Source organism: Sus scrofa, chromosome 4 (assembly GCF_000003025.6).
Source record: "Sus scrofa isolate TJ Tabasco breed Duroc chromosome 4, Sscrofa11.1, whole genome shotgun sequence".
Lineage (NCBI taxonomy): Eukaryota > Metazoa > Chordata > Mammalia > Artiodactyla > Suidae > Sus > Sus scrofa.
This window is the reverse complement of record NC_010446.5, coordinates 117,231,972-117,250,175: the sequence shown is the minus strand read 5'-3', so window position 1 is coordinate 117,250,175 and position 18,204 is coordinate 117,231,972. Positions and strand designations below refer to the sequence as shown.

General features: G+C 37.1%; 1 long non-coding RNA gene across 4 annotated transcripts in view; it reads left to right on the top strand.

Moving 5' to 3' along the window:
- LOC106508363 overlaps positions 1-18,204 on the top strand; it is a 169,992-nt gene that overhangs the window by 18,809 nt on the left and 132,979 nt on the right. For 2 of the 4 annotated variants that reach the window (XR_002343568.1, XR_002343567.1), the window contains exon 3: positions 669-850. The exons of the other annotated variants lie outside the window; for them this stretch is intronic. This is a non-coding gene — a long non-coding RNA (uncharacterized LOC106508363). The remainder of the gene's footprint in view (positions 1-668; positions 851-18,204) is intronic. 4 annotated transcript variants of the gene reach the window in all.

Here is an 18,204-nt window from a genome sequence, read left to right as displayed (position 1 = left end):
CATGGGTAGCTCCCCTGACAAGCAGCCCCCATCCTCAGGGGATTTCTAAAAGTCACCTCATTAACATAAATTCAGGTGAGATTGAAAGGGACTTGGGAATAGCAAGACACTCCTGTCACATTTATGGTTTTGGAGCTATTTCAGGACTCGATGACAAAAAGCCAAATATTACAGCAAAAGATGCCCTTATGGATCTTATATAAGGAATTGCAAGGTTTCAGGGGCTCTGTGCCAGAAACAGTGGACAAAGACCAGATAAGTATATTTCTTATTATAAAACTACGTAACGACTTCTGTCTGGCTTGGCTGTGAACCAGAGGTTCCCACAACTCCCTCCTTGGATTTGACCATTTGTTAGAACAGCTCACTAGGACTGAGGAAAACATTTCTGTTTACCGTAATTCTGGTAAAGAAGAATGAGGTCTCTTACAGAGAAGTACGTTAAGGTTTAGGAAGGCTAAGTAGTTTAATCAAAGATACAAAGCTAGTAAGTTGTGGAATCCAGATTTGAACTGATTCCAAAACTTAAGCTCTTTCCATAGGACCCGCATTTCAGAGATCAGCAAGAGAGGGATGGAAGAGCAGCATAGTTAAGATTCACAGGCTGGAGAACAACAGAGTCTAATGGAATGATCACTCCCGTGAGGCCTCAGCATCTTGTCTTCTAGGATGCCCCTTCGGATGACTCTTCCACTGCCTGACTCCGGTCCCTCCAGAATCTCTGTAGCTCCTTTTTGCCCTTGGGTACTATGAAAGTCATGGACTGGCCCATGGATCAGTAGATCAGATGCAGCTCTACCAATGGGATTCATCAGTACTGAAAACAGAAGAACCAGGGGGAAGAGGGAAGGTAAGTTAGTGCAGTACATTCTTCAAAGGCAGGGCAAAGGACTGTGTTCCTATATTGTGGTAAAGAGTAACAGAGGAGAAAAACAGAAAAGAAGAGAAAGTAAATCAAAGGCAATTGGAGTTCCCTGATGGCCTAGCTGTTAAGGATCTGGAGTTGTCAGTGTGATGGAGTGAGTCTGATCCCTGGCCCAGGAATTTTGCATGCCGTGGGTGTGGCCAAAAAAACCAAAGCAAACAAAAAAAACATTGTAAGCATACTGAAACAGGTGGATTTCACTGTAAGTGTAGCTTTTAAAAAATTATATTCTAGTGAAAATACAGAATTATGGTATGTGCTGACATTTAAGCAAAACGATATTTACGCAGGCCTTGAAAAGGTAGTGAGGACAATGGTGGCTTATTATTATTTTAGTAAAAGCAGTGCTGTCTGATTAAAAATTTTGAATGCTTAGACTATTGCAAAATAAGCCTTAGCAGGCTTTCTGGAAATGCTTAGCTCTCAGAGTGAATCTTTGTCCCCTCTGTTAAATCATTCTGGATTACAGCCCTAACATGTCTGATCACTAGCTTTAGCTTTAGACGTAACTTGTCTGCTCACTTGCCTTAGGCATTCTTTTGGAGTTTCAGCATTTTCATCAAGTAAATGAGAGATTTAGACTAGATGCTTTAGTAGTAATAGTCATTAACTTTAAAAAATCTTCTGTCCTATTCTAGGAGCCATACTAGAACCTTTGAAATAAGTTTTCTCATTTAATTGTTTTCTCATACAGCCTTATGAGATAATGTGATATTGCCTATCTTAGAAATGAGGAAGCTAAAATTCAGAGTGTTTAGGTCTAGATTTGAACCCTGACTCCATTTGGTGCTGAAGATTTTAAGTACTGTGTTGTCCAGCCTGTCTATGGGTCCTTCAGCTTTAATGTGCTTAAATTCATTTCTGTCAGATCAATAAACAGATCTTGAGTTAGGTGTGAATCTTTGAAAGCCAGAGGACTAGATTGGTGTCTTACTTTTCTCTTCCTCTCCAATGCCAAGCACATTTTAGACCTGGCTGAATTCAAGCTAAAGGAACAAAACAAATTAATAATTTTCTTAAGGGGCGGGATTATATTTTATTTTTTTCATGCTGCTGACTACACTTCCCTCTTTACAACATGTATAGCACGGTATTTTACATATAATAGACATACAGTTTTTGACTTACTATGGGTAAGACAAGGTTAAAAAAGGTTAAAAGTTTAACAGAAAAGGTTAAAAAAATGATCAACTTTTCTTGGCAGAAAAATAGATGATAGATAGATAGGTAGATAGAAAGAAATTCAAAGCTTTCACTTAAACCCATTTGTTTAACGTGGAGGAACTGATAATAACCAAGAGCCTGAGGTTAAGAGTGACTTTTCAGGGCAAATCAGAGCTACAGCTGCTGACCTACACCACAGCTTATGGCAGCACTACCGCAGCTCACGGCAACGGATCCTTGCCCACTGAACAAGGCCCGGGATCGAACCCACATCCTCGTGGACACCAGTTGCGTTTGTTTCCACAGTGCCACAGTGGGAATTCCCAGGTTCTTTATTACAGGGACACTTGGCCTCCTCTTGGTTGTGCTCTTGGATAGTGTTTGTTTTCACTGTTGCCTTCAAAAACATTTCTCTTCCTTTTTTTAAAAGTAATTTTATTTGATTTAGTCATGTATCTATTACTTTTAAATGGGAAACAAATAAGGGACAGCGCATTTACTGAAGCATTTGCATATATTGGGTCTGCAGAAATATTTACTTCTTTTTTTTTTTTTTTTTCTTTTTTGTCTGCCCCATGGCATATGGAGTTCCTAGGCCAGGGAGCAGATCTGAGCTGTAGTTGTGACCTATACCCACAGCTTCAGCAGTGCTGGATCCTCATGCCACTGAGCTGGGCCAGGGATCGATCTTAGGTCCTTGCCACTGCAGAGACACCGCCGATCCCATTTTGCACCACATCAGGCATGCCAGAAATGTTTACTGAATTAAAGCCTTCATCAACAGTAAAACCATGTATATAAGTGTAGATCCTCTGTTGCAATAGCAGTGTTAAAAACTATGTTTTATAAAATTTTGGTTTTAACTTACATATCCAATAGCCTTTCTCCTGAATACTGGGAGAAGCCCAGCTGAGAGTACTTTTACTCTTGCGGAGACCCAAATAATTTGTATTTATATTATTAGTAAAGAAACACACATAAGGTTATTATTTTATCAAATACATATGAAAATTATATGCCAAATTTCTAACAATTGTGAAATTCCAGTAACTTAGAAATTCCAGTATTTAGAAGTCAGTGCTCCTCCTTGACTTCATCAGAGACAAACTAAGACTTGCCTTGATAAAGAAACAACTTAAGTTCCATTTAACCATAATAATGAAATAATTCTATGGGCCCATTTCTTATAAGTGCCTTCTTTATTATGTGTACTTAGCTTTAGACAGCCACATTTTAAAGTATGACCATAAACAAAAGCAGACGTGTCACAGATTGAATCCTTTCTGCTACCCGAAAAGCTCAGAGTACCAATTTTATTCTTAAGTTAATATTTAATAATGAATACATTTGCATGTTTCTACAAAAAGTTAAAATTTTTCTATGGATGCTTTTATATCTCTTAAAAGTAGTACCAGAATTTCCATTATAATGTCTACTTTGTCATCTGCGACACGAAGTTAACTTCCAATAATGCTTGGCATCCAAATAGCCGTGACTGCACCTGTTGCCAGGTGGCCCCCCAGGGAGTGAGGTTAGACTTGGGGAAGACCCAAATAATTTCGTAGTGGGGAGGTCCCAGCTCAAGGAAGGGGAAAATGTTTTTTGGAGCAGTTCAATGATTGTTTCTACTAATGTACTGCAATCAGGGCTTACTTCCTCAACTCCCTTTCATTTTTCACTACACTGCAGTTTTGCTCCCTTCCCTAAATTCTCCCAGAACAGGTCTTACCGGGGTCACAGTGGACCATTAAATGTCAAGTTCTGTAAACAGATTTTGGCATGTGACTCCTGCATAGTATTTGGCATTTTTCATCATCTTCTTGATGGTCTCTTCTTTTTTGCTTCTGTGATTCCTTTCTTCTACTTCTCTGACTCCCTGTTGGTATTTACAGACCTGTTTTTCCATTGACTGTTTGGTGCTGTCTTCCCTCCTGTGATGGTTAGTTGTATGTGTAAACTTGGCTAGGCTATATACCGTTATTTGATCAAACACTAATCTAGATGCTACTGTCAGAGTTTTTTTGTACATTTTGAGTATTTTTGTAGTTAACATCTATAATCAGTTGACTTTAAGGAGATAACGTGGTTGGGCCTCATCTAATTAGTAAGAAGGCCTTAAGAGCAAAAACGGTTTCCTGGAGAAAAAGAAATTCTGGCTCAAGACTGCAGCATCAATGTCTGCCTGAATTTCTGAGTTGCCAGCCTGCTGGCCTGCCTGCCCTAAAAATTGCTAACTTGCCTACTCTTCAGGTGTCAGAATGCCAGGCCCCAGCAATCGCATGAGCCCATCCTTGAAATAAATCTCTTTAATATGCACAAACACACACACGCACACACACACACACCTCCTACTGATTCAGTTTCTCTAGAGGACTCTGACTGATTATGGATCCCTTTGTCATTTTATTTCTCATGTTCTGTATAATTCATCCATTTTACTTCTTCAACTAGGTCCATAATATATTTTTGACCCCAGAATATTTATCCCAGTCTCTTATCTGAACTCAATTATTTTTCCGACTGGTAGGCATCCCTACATTGTTGCCTTAGTCCCGTCTTAAACCAAGCATATTCAGATGAAATTTTTTTCTCCCCCTTTCTCCTTTTTTCCTCTCAGTTAAGGCCATCTCTTGATTCCTCTTTCTCTCATCTTATACATCAATCAGTCCCTAAACTTGGACAGTTTTTTCCTCTCTAGAACCTTTTTTATTTTTGACCATGCCCATGGCATGCAGAAGTTCCCAGGCCAGGGATCAAACCTGAGCCACTACTGTAACCAGAGCCCACAGCAGTGACAACAACAGATCCTTAGCCCACTGAGCCACAAGGGAACTTCCCTCCTTAGAAACTCTTGAATCTACTCCTTTCTTATTTCTTCCACTTCTTTAGGTTAGAACCTCTAATCATCTCTTAGATTGTCTTTTTTCCCCTAATTATGATTTTCTAACCTAATCTTGTTTACCACTGTCTTTTTCTTCTATGTCATTATCCACGGATCCACAAAGGTTTTTTTTCTTGTCATAACGATTGCATTATATTGTAATTATTTTTTTACATGCTATGCCCTGCCTTCTAGATTGGGTGTCATTCATTACGTTTGTGTTGAATGAATGAATACGTTGGTCACCGTTTTCTTTACCACAAAGAATTACTAATTTTCTGCCTCTAGCATAAATTATATTTTCCTAGAGAATCAAATTAATAAATCAAATTAGACTATTGAATCCTGTTATTTTTTCCCTTCTTACTAGTACATTTGTAGTGATTCAGTTCTTTCCAATACAAGTGTTCTTAACTTGGGATCCACACATAGCCTTCTAAGACATGCATGAACTCACAAAAATTTTATGGGAATCTGTGTATTTTTCTGTGGAATATGACCATAGTTTTCATTAAATCCTCCAAGGGGCCTGAGTTGCCTAAATGCTTAAGACTCACTGCACTGAGTGAAACTGTGTGGGCTTGTATCCCAGTTCCACCACTTACTGACTGTGGGACCTTCGACAAGTTATTTAACCACTCACAGCTTTATCCTCTTTAAATTGTGGCACAGGAATGATAACGGCTTCATAAGGTCATTGTGAATATTAGCAAGTTGATGTATGTCAAGTGCTTGGCACATATAAATGGCTGTGTGACTCTTACTATAAAAAATGCCCATAAAAATGATACATATTTTAAAAATTACAAGACTTTCAAATCTTGAAAAATATAAGATTTAAAGCTCAAAAGATAGGGAAGAGTTGAAAATTTAGGTTTGGAAGTTATCTACATAGAAGCAGTAGTTGAAACCACAAAAGTAGGAGCCGTTCTGTGGGAGAAAAAATGAAAAGAAAGACAGAGTTTGAGGGTACCCATAGTAGGCAAGCCCGTAGTAAGGTGAAAACCGAGGGAAAAGAGCTCATGAAGATGTCAGTGGGATTTCTTCAGATCCAGTGAAGGAATTTTACTGTAAAAGGTACAGGTAAGCCTTCCTTGAGTCAAGGAAATTGAGGACTAGAGACTGCTGGATTTTGTAATTAAGAGAATGCACTAGTTTCCTAGTAACAAATTACTGCAAACTGGGTGGCTTAACACAACCGAAACATATTCATGGTTTTGGAGGACAAAAGCCTGAAATCAAGGTGTCAGCAGGGCCCTGCTGCCTCCAAAGATTCTAGGGGAAAATCCTTCCTTGTCTCTTCCAATTCAGGTGGTTAGTGGCAGTCCTGGGCATTGTTGGCTTATCACTGCATCCCTCCAGTTTCTGCCTCCTTCTTCACATGGTCCTTTTCCCTTGAGGGTCTGTGTCTCTATGTCCAAATTCCCCTCTGATTATTAGGATATCAGTCATTGGATTTAAGCCTGATTCTAATCTAGTGTATTCCAACCATCACTTGATTATATCTGCAAGGACTCTATTTCCAAATAAGGTCGTATTCACAGGTACTGGGTGGGCCTGAGATTTGGGGGTGGAAACCATTCAACCCAGTACAAAGAACTCTAGTTACTCTGGAGATAAAGTAAAGTAGGAAGCTATACCGAAGGCCCAAAGAAATAAGTTAGTAAGTGCTTAAAGTGGATATCACCCTCCCCCACCCCAGAAATTTCTTGCTAAAAGAAAAATAGAATTGTAATTTGAGGCAAAAACAACATTGACAAAGAGAGACATGGTGATAAATTAGATAAAGATAGAGTCAGAAATAGAGATATAGCCACAGAACAGATGTAGACATAAAAATGAAGAATAGTGTTTAGGCCTAAGTGGGGGTGTCAGAAAGGAAGGTTATCGAGTACAGTGGTGGGAGGTTAGCTGGAAAGATGACAGGACAACTGCTTCTCTGAGATAAGAGAGCAGACTCTATTTTGCCGTTCCAGTAACAGCTTGAGAAACAAATGACTGTTATTAATCATACATTCTTTAAAATAGTGTGCACTGTTTTACATTGTTTTGTCTGTTTTCTCATTGTATACGTCAGTTTTATATTTCTCAAAAAGATTCTTCATTTTCCAAAGCAAATGCTAAAAGAATCACTCGTAATTAAAATTGAATGTAATCAACATAAACATGTTTGAATTCAAATTGTTCTAGAGTTTTCTTACAGAGACACCTTTTTCGGCATATCACGGTTGGAACCTATAATTTCCTACTGTATTAAGAGTAAGCATATGAAAAATAATTATTTTAATAACTGTACTTACATGGTTGGATCCTAGCCAATAACAAGATGTGTATGTCTGTGACGGCCAGTGTAGTTCAAAGCTTTGACAGCGTTAAGTGCCATTTCAGTTTTCTCCACATGGTGAGATTCAGTGCAATATCATTTCTGTGGGAGTCTTCCCAAGACAGAGGAGAGCTTAAATAAGAGAAGTTTCTTGATAGTGAAATGGCTTTGTTTCTATGGACCCTGATTTAGTTTTATTCCTTTATGCAAATTAATCCATGTACAAACACCTATAGAGACTAAATATATTAAGATTATACGTTTATTTATAAAAACTCCCTTTCTAGGTTTTATTTTACAGATTTACTCAACTTTTTTTCAATGGCAAGAATTCCATAAAACACTATTTCCAATTAGAATTTTTTTTTTTTTTTTTTTTTTTGTCTTTTTGTCTTTTTGCCTTTTCTTGAGCCACTCCCATGGCATATGGAGGTTCCCAGGCTAGGGGTCGAATCGGAGCTTGTAGCCACTGGCCTACACCAGAGCCGCAGCAACATGTCTGCGACCCACACTACAGCTCACGGCAATGCCGAATCCTTAACCCACTGAGCAAGGCCAGGGAAAGAACCCACAACCTCATGGTTCCCAGTCGGATTCGTTAACCACTACGCCATATCCTCCAATTAGAATATTTTATACTGTTTTACAGTCTTATTGAGCTTTATTAAATAACAATAATTTTAAATGAAAATCTAACAGAATAGGTTTCTTGAGATAACATATGGTTTATATTTTGCAATATTAAGACTCATAAACATGGACATTTAGAGTAGTAAGAGGCCATAGCAGCCATCTATTTGTGCCCTTTTTTCAGATTAAGAAATGACTCCTCAGAGCAGTTCAGTGGATTACCCAGAGCCCAAAACAACAAAATAAAAATAATTATCTTTAATATATAGTGGATCCTATATACCAGGGTCTGTTCTAAAAAATGTTACATACATTTTTATATATTAACTTATTTAATTCTTTCAAATTTTAGCTTTCATGTGTAATAAACATGAAATTATGAAATATTTATACATTGTGGGGATTTGATATATGTATACATTATGAAAGGACTCCACACACCTGGTAAGTTAAAACATACATTACTCAACTTTTTTATGAGAACATTTAAGTTCTGTTTTTTTTAGCAAATTTCAATAATGAATACAGTGTTAACTGTAGTCACGTGTTTTACATTAGATCCTTAGACCTTATTCATCTTACAGCTGAAAGTTTATACCTTTTAACCACCCTCTCCCTATTTCCCTCACCACCTCCCCAGCTCTTTTCAACCGCTCTTCTACTTTCTGTAAGTTTGCCTTTTTTATTTAGGTTCCAAATATAAGTGATGCTATTCAATATTTGTCTTTTCCTGTCTGGCTTATTTCCCTTAGCATAATGCCCTTAAGTTCCATCCATGCCATTGCAAATAGTATGATTTCCTATTTTCTCATGGCTGTGTAGTAGTGCATGCGTATATATAAAATCTTCTTTATCCATTAATTTTATACATGTTTATATCATTCATATATATGTCATATATGCAAAAAAAGAATGTCTCAAAAAAAAAAAAAGAAAGAAAAGAAAGAAAGAAAGAAAAGAAAGACAAACAAAAAGATTAAAGATATAAAGAAGTGGAGTTCCCGTCGTGGTGCAGTGGTTAACGAATCCGACTAGGAACCATGAGGTTGCGGGTTCGGTCCCTGCCCTTGCTCAGTGGGTTAAGGATCCGGCGTTGCCGTGAGCTGTGGTGTAGGTTGCAGACTCGACTCGGATCCCACGTTGCTGTGGCTCTGGCGTAGGCCGGTGGCTCCGATTCGACCTCTAGCCTGGGAACCTCCATATGCTGCGGGAGCGGCCCAAGAAATAGCAAAAAGACAAAAAAAAAAAAAAAAAAAAAGATATAAAGAAGGAACCATTGTGAGATGGGTAGGAGGGGTGGAGATATGAGAATAGTCAAGACCCATATCCCAAGGTAGATAACTCACAAACAGAAAAATAATCACAATTAAGGAGATTGTCCCATAAAGAGAAGGGTCAGAGCTCCACATTGAACTCCCCGACCCAGGGGTCTTACACTTGGAAGACAAGCCTGACTTCAACTAGCTGACTTTGAAGGTTGGCATAGCTTGTATAAGGAGAGCTAGAGGGTTACAGGAAACAGAGACTCCACTCTTAAAGGGGGCCTGCAAAATCTCACGTTCCCGGTCCTCACACAAAGACAATAATTTGAAAAGAGCCTGATTCAGACCCATTTGCTGATCTTGGATAACATTCTGGAGATGCAGGAAGCAACAAGGATCTCCCCTGGGGATACAGATGATAGATGCAGCCATTTTAAGGAGCTTGTTCTACTACGGTGCTGGCAAGCAGCATTTCGGAGTTCCTCTAATGTATTAGCATGCTTGCACCAGCATTGGATCCCCGTCAGGCCATGTAGTGAGCCACATCAGAATCTGGTCCTGGCTGCCAGCATGCTGGTACCAACCCTGGGCCACCATGGCTCCATAGGCAGCTGTGCCAGGACCCTTCCCTATCCACAAGCAGGCAGCTGCCATTGCATAAGTCAGAGCCTAGCAAGCAACTAAGCCAGGAGCCAGCTCCACGTGCCAGCACACCCATAGTAGTAGTGCTCATACAGTTCACTTAGGGGGTATCCTTAGAACATATAGTTCTGATGACCAAAGGGATGTGTGCTGCTGGGCCCACACAGCCAAGCATAAGGCCACTTACTGAAGATTGGGAAATATAACTGACCTGCGTAACATGTAGAAATAAACATAATTAGGCAAAATGAGGAGACAGAGGAATATGTTCCAAATGAAGCAACCAGACAAAACTCCAGAAGAAGAACTAAATGAAATGGAGATGAACGACCTACCTCATAAAGAATTCAAGGTAATGAAATAAAGATGTTCAACAAACTTGGAAGAAGAATGGATGAACACAATGAGAAGTTTAACAAAGAGTTATAGAATATAAAATAGAACCAAACAGAACTTAAGAATACAAATACTGAAATGAAAAATACGCTAGATGGAATCAGTAGTAGATTAGATGATACAGAGGAACAGGTCAGTAAACCGGAAGAGTAGTGGAAATCACTGAAAATGAACAGAAAAGAAAAAATAATTTAAAAAAATAAGGATACTTTAAAAGATCTCTGAGACAACATCTGGAACTGAAATTAAGAGGATAGAAAAAGTACTCCATGCAATGGAATGAAAAGAAAGCTGGGGCAGTAATACTTGTATCAGAAAAAATAGACTTTAAAACAAAGACTGTAACAAGAGATAAAGACATTACATAGTGATAAAGAGATAAAGCCAAAAGGAAGCTATAACAATTCTAAATTATATGCTACTAAACAACCAATGGGTCAGCAAGGAAATCAAGAAGTTTAGAGCAACACAAGCCTACCTCAGGAAGCAAACAAACAAAAATCTCAAATAAACAATCTAAACTTACACTTAAAGTAACTCGAAAAAAGAAAAACAAAACCCAAGGTTAATGAAAGGAAATAATAGTAAAGATTAGAGCAGAAATAAATGACGTAGAGACTTAAAAAAAAAAAAAGTAGAAAATATCAATGAAACTAGGAGCTGTTTCTTTGAAAAGATAAGCAAAATCAATAAACCTTTACCCAGAGTCATCAAGAAAAAAAGAGAGAGCCTAAATTAAAAAAAAAAAATTGGAAATGAAAGAGAAGTTACAATAGATGGTACAGAAATGCAAAGGACCGTAAGAGATTACTGTGAACAAATATGCAAATAAAATGGAAAACCTAAAAGAAATGGATAAATTTCTGGAAACATAGTCAGGATCATAAAACTAAATCAGGAAGAAGTAGATAATATGGACAGAGTGATTATCAGTAATGAAATTGAATCAGTAATTAAAAAAAAAAAACTCCCAATGAACAAAAATCCAGGACCAGATGGCACAGTTTAATTCTACCAAACATTTATAAACAGTTGGCATGTATCTTCCTCAAACTATTCTAACAAATAAAGATGGGGGAAATTCTTCTGAATTTTTCCTTAAGGCCAGTATCATCCTGATACCAAAATCAGACAAACACACAAAGAAGAAAATTATAAGTCGGTATCACTGATGAACACGATGCAAAAATCCTCAACTAAATATTAGCAAACTGAATTCAACAGTACATTGAAAGAATCATACACCATGATCAGGTGGGATTTATCCCAGGAATAAAAGGATTGTTCAATATTTGCAAATCAATCACTGTGATACGCCACATTAACAAACTGAAGAATAAAAATCATATAATCATCTCAGTATATGCAGAAAAGGTTTTGACAAAATTCAAGATCCACTTATGATAAAATCTGTCAGCAAAGGAGATTAGGGGAAACATCCCTCCACGTGAGAAAAGCCATATATTACAAACCTATAGCCACCATCATACTCAATGAGAAAAAGCTGAAACCATTTCCTCTAAGATTAGGCATGAGAAAAGGATGCCCATTTTTGTGATATTTATACAATGTAGTATTGGAAGTCCTAGCCATAGCAATCAGGTAAGAAAAAGAAATAAAAGGAATCCAAATTGGAAAGGAAGAAGTAAAAGTGTCACTGCTTGCAGATGACATAGTACTGTATATACAATATCCCTAAAACACCAACAAAAAACTATTAGAACTAATAAATTAATTCAGTAAAGTTTCCTGATACAAAATTAATACATACAAATCTGTTGTAGTGCTATATACAACTATGAGAATGATAAATTAAGAAAACAATCCAATTTATAATGTCATCGAAAAATACCTAAGAATAAATCTAATCATGGAGATAAAATGTTTGTACTCAGCAAGCTATGATAGTGATGAAAAGAACTGAAGATGATAGATATCTATGAAAGATATACTGTACTAATGAATTGGAAGAATCAATGTTATAAAATGACTTTACTACCCAAGGCAATCTTCAGATTCAGTGTAATCCCTATCAAAATACCAAAGGCATTTTTCACAGTAGAAGGAATAATTCTAAAGTTTGTATGGAAATACAAAAGTCCTCCAAATAGCCAAAGCAATCTTGAAAAAGGACAAGGCTGGGGATATCATGCTCCATGATTTTAAACTATGCTACAAAGCTACAGTAATCAAAACTATGAAAACTGCACAAAAACAGACACAAAGATCAATGGAACAGCACGGAGATCCCCCTCAATTTTTTTTTTTTAAATCAACAGAATAGAGTGCCCAGAAATAAACCCACACTTATATGATGAATTAATCTGCAACAAAGGAGGCAAGAATATAGAATGAGGAATAAATAGTATTCGATAAATAGTATTGGGAAAACTGGACAGATTCATGCAAAAGAATCAAACTGGACTACTTTCTTCTAGTATATACAAAAATAAAAACTGATTAAAGACTTAAGTGTTAAGGCCTAAAAACATTAAACTTTTAGAAGAAAACATAGGCAGCACACTCTTTAACATTGGTCTCAGCAATATTTTTTGGATATGTCTCCCTATGCAAGGGAAACAAAAGCAGAAACAAATGAAGTTAAATCAAACTAAAAACACTTTGGAACAGTAAAGGACACAATCAACAAAATGAAAAGACAGCCTACTGAATGGGAGAAGATATTTGCAAATGATACATCTGATAAGGGGTTAATATCCAAAATATACAAACTTACACAATTCAACATATACAAACAAAAAAACCCACTTGATTAAAAATGGCCAGAAACCTACATAGGCATTTTTTCAAAGGAGACCTGCAGATGACTAGCGGACACACGGAAAGATGTTCTAAACCACTAATCATCTGGGAAATTCAAGTAAAAAACCACAATGAGCTATCAACTCACACCTGTTAGAATGGCTATTATCAAAAAGACAAGAAATAACAAATAGTGTCAGGATATGCAAAAAGGGAGCTTTTGTATGGTCGGAGAGGGTAATATAAATTGATACAGCAATTATGTAAAACAGTATAGAATTTCCTCAAATAAACAAACAAAAAAGAAAAATAGAACTAGCACATAATCCAGCAATTCTACTTCTGGGTATTTATCTGGAGGAAAGTAAATTCCTAAGAAAAATATATGTATCCCTATGTTCACTTCAATTATAGCCAAAAAGGACATGGAAACAACTAAGTGTCCACTGAGGGATGAATGGATAAAGAAAATGTGTGTGTGTGTGCACATGCACTCTGGAATATTATTCAGCCATAAAAAGAAAGGAAATCTTGTCATTTGTGACAACAACGTGGATAGACCTTGAGGGCATTGTTCTCAGTGAAATAAGTCAGAGAAATACTGTATGATATCACTTATAAGAATCTATTTTTTAAAAAGAACTCGTACAGATAACAGATTGGTGGTGAGTGGATGCAATGTTTTAAAGTGTCCAAAAGGTACAAACCTATAGTATAAAGAAGCCCTGGGGATGGTATGTCTAGCATGGTTACTGTAGTTAACAATACTGTATTATCCATTTGAAAGTTGTTAAGAGAGTTAGGTCTTTAAAAGGCCCTTTCCTTGAGTGGAAGTCTCAAAAATTGTAGCACTAGATATGGGATCCAAACCCCTCACTTCAGGAGCAAGCTGGGAGTTGTGAGATCCCTCTCGATTGTATGTCACTGTGCTGGGGTGTGCTTTATGGCAAGGGTGTGTTTCAGCCTTTCCTACCCATTTTTATTAGGGTATTTTCTCATTTGCCCAGTGGGTAGGAGTTAGCTGATTTCTGGATTTCTGAAGGAGAGCATTGCTTCATGTGTGGCTGTAGATTTGGAGCGTTCTTAAGAAGAGATGAGTTCAGGTGTCTCTGTTGCTATGTTGGACTGGAACTCTACTTTACTGAATTCTTAAAATCACCACTTCAAAGCTGAGAAAATGGACACCCAGAGGTTAAGTCACCCAAGAATACCCACCTGGCAAGTGATGACACTGGGCTTTGAACCCAGACCATCTGCCTGTGCGACAGTGCACTTGCTATGTATGCTCCCGGTTTCTGGAAAGGGCAGACTCACAATTTATCTTATTCTTTTTAAAGCAACCCAATGAAAAGAAAAGTTCTGTCATTTTCAAATTCCAATGAAACTAAGAAGAGAGGAAAGAAAAGAAACTCTTTGATCTATGCTTAGGCTGGAACCATTTCAGGCATTTGCTGTAAGTATGAGCTAGTGGGAAGTCACTCTTATATTATCTAACCAAAATGAGCTGCTTAGGCTGTCAGCTGCTATCACAGGGACTGTAGGAATCCTTTGTACTGTCATTTCTTTGACTAGGTACACACTCGTCTAAATTAAGATCTGTTTTATGCCTGTGACTTGTTTGTATGTGGTATTGTGTAGATTTCGCTAACATAGTTTTTCAGAAAACTGTTTTTGACCTAAATAATACTTGAATGGAATACTAAATGATTATATAAATGTGAAAATGGGTACTTTTAGCAAAGTGAATAATGTGTGCTTCATCAGCTGTTAATAATCTATTGTCTCTGGACAGTTGCTCTGCTGATGCAAGTCTTTTAATTGAATATAGAGTAAGTCAGAGACAGTAGAGGAGCATTTTGGGTGAATGGCCAGTAGCCCATTTTGGTTGGATTTTAGAGTTTCTATGCATCAGTAGTTCTTAAACTTTAGCATGCATTGAAATTACCAAGAGGGCTTATTAAAACCACAGATTGCTGGGTCTCACCCCCATGGTTTCTGATCCCTGATGTATAGGTCTCAGGTAGTGCTTGTGAAATTTCATTTCTAACAAGTTTCTAGGGGCTGCTGCTGCTGCCGCAGGTCCAAGTACTACATTTTGAGAATGACTATAACAGGCAATAACGGGAATAGTGGAAGTAAAGACTTACAGAGTACATTAGATCCAGATTGTGGAGAAGTTTCAGTAACAAGAGAAACATTTAGACTTCGTCCTGCACGTAGTGAGAAGCTGTGGGAAAGTTTGAAGACATGGAGTGACGATCAAAGCATATTTTAGGAAGGATGATAGTATTTAAAGGTCTATATTTGGCTATTATATAATGCTGTATGGATGTACAAAAATACCTATCTCCACATGTTCAAATCTCTGCTCTTTTTTCACAATATATGCCTCCCTTTTATACTTATTTCTGTGTTAATGGCTCCGCTTTATTTCCCCCTGGCCAATCCAGAAACCTGGGATTCATCCTTGGCTTCCTTTACCTCTGATACTGATAGCACTCTTACTAACTGCTGCTTCAAAAATGTCTCTTAAATCTGACGCTTCTTCAGTCCTGCCATCTGTATCATCTTCTTGCTTGGACCATTGTAGCAAGTGCCCAGCTCATCTCTCTTCTCCAGTCTTTTTCCATCTCTAGTTTCTTTCTGTATTCATTTCTTTTTTAAAAATACACATTTGATAGTGTCATTCTAATGTTTCTATGTCAGGTCAAGTTGGTAAATAATATTGTTTAGGTCTATATATATTGTTGGCAAGTGTCTATTAAGGTCTTTGGCCAATTTTCAAATTAGATTTTTTTCTTATTCTTGAGTTTTTAAGGAGTTCTTTGTATATTTTGGGTAACATTTCTCCATCTGATACGTCTTATGTAAATATTTCCCTCCAGTCTGTGCTGTGTTTCTAGGTATGTTTCTAATTCTTTTTACTGATTATGGGTTATAATCTCTCACTCCTTTACATGCCTAGTAATTTTGACTGGATGCTAAGCCTTGTGAATTTTATAATTGGGTACTGGATTTTATTGTTGGTTACTAGATTTGGTTGCCTCTCTTTAAAGAGTGATGGATTTGTTCTGGTGTGCAGTTAAGCACATCCATTTTATCCTTTCAAATCTTGCCTTTAAGCTTTATTATGGTGGGGCTTTATTTTGGAACTAATTTAGCCTCACTACTAATGCATGACCCTTCTTTCAGACATCACAATTCGGCACTATTTTTTGTGCAATATCTGAAAATCATGTTTCATGTACTTTGTCTCGTTTTTGAGTGTTTACAATGGGAGGACAGTACCCTTTGAAATTAATCAAAAGTCTTTTTTATTATTGATAGAAGAAAAACTTTTTTTTTCAGTTTACAACTCATTATTAAACTTGTTAATAGTGTCTTCTAAATTTTTAAGATTGTTGTCAAATTTGAGAAAACCTCTCATATTTCTTCTTGACTTAGTTATATACCTTTAGTACCAGGCATTATAAGACATGTTCATGCCATAATGTGACATTTGACCTCCATCTAGGGTTCATGATTATGGATGAGTCAGTACACTGAGCGATAAGAGTATTGTTGGAAGCTCGTCTTGAACTTACTTGGCTGGTTATAGTATATTTATACATAAAGCTCTGCAGACCGTGTAATCCTATCCCACTAAACTCTGGCTAAATATATCCCAAACCCAACCTCATTTTTTTTTTTTTTATTTTCCCACTGTACAGCAAGGGGGTCAGGTTATCCTTACATGTATACATTACAATTACAGTTTTTCCCCCACCCTTTCTTCTGTTGCAACATGAGTATCTAGACATAGTTCTCAATGCTATTCAGCAGGACCAACCTCATCTTAACTGAGTTCTAAGATGTATGTGGCTACTCTGACACACCAACCAGGAGGTAAGGTGATAGAGAAATCATCATGAAAAGACACTGGTCTTAACTAATTGTAGTTAATATGTCTTACTTCTATCAATTGTATGAAAATGTATGATCACTGAATTCATTGCCAGAGTCCCTCTCAGTGCTCTGGAGAAGGACTGTGCAAAGGAGCCTTATAATTTGTGCTTCCTTAGCTTCACAGTAATTCTGCCTCTGCTTTTACCATTTGTTTTTTTAAATGCACAGTCATTCCATATCACATACAGACTGTAAGGTTTTGGAATTAGCATTCAGAACTATCATCTTGAACTAGAAAAAAATGGTTTTTTAAACACTAAAAATGGTGACTCAGGAACATGTATCTGGTGTGATTCTTTTTCATAGCTATCTGATACTGACAAAAATCAGTTACATGCTAAGTTTTCCCAGCCTTATAAAATGGATTTACTAAAGACTTGAGAAAAAAAAAAATCCAGCCTTTTTTGCATTATAGAATCTTCATGACTGCAAAACAAAAACTAATAAGCAAAAGTCTTGTCTTGATTCAAAAGTAGAAAGTTGTCATTTTTTTTTTTTTTTTACTTTTATACTTAGTAAGTAGTATAGTTCTTTATTTTTTATTTTTTGTCTTTTTAGGGCCACACCTGCAACACATGGAGGCTCCCAGCCTAGGGGTCTAATTGGAGCTGTAGCCACCAGCCTATGCCACAGCCATAGCAATGCCAGATCCAAGCCGCGTCTGTGATCTACACCACAGCTGATGGTAACGCTGGATCCTTAACCCATTGCGCAAGGCCAGGGTTCGAACCCGCAACCTCATGGTTTCTTGTTTCTGCTACGCCACGACGGGAACTCCAGTAGCATGGTTCTTATGTTTCTTGTCTCATCTGTTTCCCCCAGTCCCTCACTTAGAAATAATGAGGCTCTGAACTTGAGTTTTATAACTAGGTTTGCTGCACTGTAGCTCCCCAAAAGTAATTGGTCTTCTTTCATTTTTATTGCAAGTATTCTATTTTTAACTGTGTTTATAGTAGCTGTTTATTAATATTTTTCTTTTAGAAAATGCTGAGAATTTCTTTTTATGAGTAAATGCTTTCTTTTTTTAAAAAAAGTTTATTAATACTCTGACAGCCCCTATGTTTTAGATGTAGTGGAGCTAATAAATTCCTCAGAAAGAACCAAAGGGGAGTTCCCATTTGGTTTCCTTTAGAAAGGAAAAAAGACAAAAAAAAAAAAAAAAAAAAAAAAAAAGGAATTCTTTTGTATACCTACATTCTATAGGAATGTCTGGCTGCTGTTTAGAATTCTTTTTCTATTTTGAATGTTCATTCCTGTTTTGAATTGTTGATTG